Raw genomic sequence first — 2,944 nt, forward strand, 5'->3', positions numbered from 1 at the left:
AACTCAAGAAGCAAGTCTCCAAAACACCAAAGGATCCAATTAAAAAGTGGGGTACAGAATTAAATAGAGAATTCTCAATAGAGGAGTCTAAAATGGCTGGGAGACACTTAAAGTGCTCAACATCCTTAGCCATCAAGGAAATGCAAATTAAAACAACTATGAGATACCTTCCTACTCCTGTCAGAATGGCTAAATCAAAAACACTAATGACAGTTTATGCTGGAGAGGATGTGGAGAATGGGAACACTCTTCCACTGATGGTGGGAGTGCCAAATCAGACAGTCACTTTGGAAATCAGTATGAAGTTTCCTTAGGAAAATGGGAATCAGTCAACCACAAGATCCAGCATATGCCCAAAAGATGCACACTCATACAACAAGGACATCTATTCAACTATTCAGCATAGAATATGGAAGCTACCTAAATGGCCCTCAACTGAAGAATGGATAGAGAAAATGTGGTACATTTACACAATGGAGTACTACTCAGCAGGAAAAAAATGGAATCTTGAAATTTGCAGGTGAATGGATGGAACTACAAGAAACCGCCCTGAGTGAGGTAACCCAGTCACAAGAAGGCAAACATGGTATGTACTCACTCATATATGGATTTTAGACATAGATCAAAGGATTATCAGCCTACAATCCACACCTCCAGAAAGGCTAGGAAACAAGAAGGACATACACGGTCCCCCGGAGAAGGGAAAAGGGAGATCTCTTGAGCAAATTGGGAGCATGTGGGGAGAGGAGAGGGAGCTAGGAGAAACAGAAAGGGAGAAGAAGAGGGGAGAGGAGGACATGAGAGGGTAGGAAGGTTGAGTCAGGGGAAGAATAGAGGAGAGAAAGATATGAGATACCATAATAGAGGGAGCCATTATAGGTTTAAAGAGGAATCTGGCACTAGGGAAATGTCCGGAGATCAACAAAGATGACCCCAACTAACAATCTACACAACAGTAGAACAGCTATCTTAAATGCTCTTCCCCGATAATGAGATTGATGACTACCTTATATGACACCCTAGAGTCTTCATCCAGTAGCTGATGGAAGCAGAGGCAGACACCCACAGCTAAACACTGAACTGAACTCCTGGAATCCAGTTATATATAGAGAGGAGTGACGAGCAAAGGGATCAAGACCAGGTTGGTGAAACCCACAGAAACAGCTGACCTGAACAAGGGAGATCTCATAGACCCCAGACTGACAGCTGGGAAACCAGCATAGGGCTGATCCAGAGCCCCTGAACGTGGGTGTCAGTGAGGAGGCCTCAGTAATCTATGAGGCTTCTGGTATTAGATCAGTATTTATCCCTAGCATATGAATGGACTTTCAGAGCCCATTCCACATAGAGGGATAGTCTCTTAGCCTAGACACACAGGGGAGGGCCTAGGCCCTGCTCCAAATGATACAACAGATTTGAAGATCCCCCATGGAAGGCCTCACCCTCCCTGGGGAGCAGAAAAGGGATGGAGTAAGGGGTTAGTACGGGACAGGCAAGAAAGGGAGGGAGAGGGAACTGGGATCGACATGTAGAACAAGCTTGTTTCTAATTAAAATCAAAAAAATAAATAAAAAGAAAAAGTAAATAAATGTTCCGTTTTCTCCTTGGTCACTTGGTTTTGACTTCCCCTGTTTTGTTCCTTGTAGCATTGAGTACCACCAGGTTGTTGCAGGTGACCAGAGGACTTGCTAGAAGATATGGACTGGCTTCCCCTCTCTTTTCCTCACCTGTAGACTTTGGGTCCATCTCAAGGCTGCATAACCCCGTGGCGCACTTCCCAGTCTCCCTCCTGGCTCGATGCAGAACTTCCATCGCTGTGTCCTGTGTCTACTCCCTCCAGAGCTTTCCTGCATGGATTCCAATCATGTCCTTTGCTCCTTGGACTCTAACTCCTACTCATCAGTTCCAGGGACTTGGGGCAAGCAGAATGAAGCTACTGCACCTCTTTACCTGCCTGTCTCCAAGAAAACATCCCAGACTGTAAGTCCCCTGCCTCTTCTGCTGGCACAATCATAGGACTAACATCTGAGAGGAAGCCACCATCATCAAAGTCTACTCACTTTCCCAGTTCACCTTCCCAACTACCTCAAGGAAGAAACTTTATTTCTACCCAGTCCTCAGCAGGGAAAACTAAAATTCAGAGACTATCCCAGGTTTCCGGCTGGTGAGAGGCACCATGGGAAGCTCAGAGGAGTGCAGAAGCATTGTGTGGTTCAGTCTGTTAGCAAAGTCCCAGAGATGTGGTCTTCCTACCCAGGAAGACCATCACAGACATGCGAATTACAAAACTGCTTTCCCCCAAGTCACTCCATGTACAGCCATGCTCATGAGTGGGCATGGAGAGGCCTCCATAAGCTCAGTAACATGAAAGAACAGAATTGACTTCCTGTTTATCACACCTGAAAAGGAACCCAAAGGCTCCTGTCTCTGGCTGGGCTCCCCTCTCTGGCTGGGCTCCCCTCTCTGGCTGGGCTCCCCTCTGGCAACTGGCCTGGTCTCTGCTTTCCCTCATTTGCAGCAGAGCAGAATCTGAAGGCATCTTAGCGCCCACACCCTGACAGTCTACCTGTCCCAGGTAAACAGTTTTAACACTTTCCATCAGATTCACATGGAAGTTTCTTACCTGCTCTAACCCCCAAAGACCTGGTGGTCTGTGACAAGTTTGGCCTCTCTGCTGCCCGCCAATTTCCCCCCCTTCCCCCTGCATGCCTACTCTAGTCTCTTACTTTCCTGTACCCCCTACAGTCTCATCCTAGCTCTCAACACTGAGCTTAGAATTTGTCAAAATTTTATATTCTCTGTATTAATTACTTTTATGTCACTGTGACCAAACACCTTCCAGGAAAATGGTTTTGAAGAGATTTCAGTCCGTTATGGTAGGAAAGGTGTGGAGGTTGGAGTGACTCTGTATGACTGAGAAAGCATGAGACAACAGTTGTTCACA

The sequence above is a fragment of the Mesocricetus auratus genome, unplaced genomic scaffold (assembly GCF_017639785.1).
Source record: "Mesocricetus auratus isolate SY011 unplaced genomic scaffold, BCM_Maur_2.0 Super-Scaffold_4256, whole genome shotgun sequence".
Taxonomy (NCBI): Eukaryota; Metazoa; Chordata; class Mammalia; order Rodentia; family Cricetidae; genus Mesocricetus; species Mesocricetus auratus.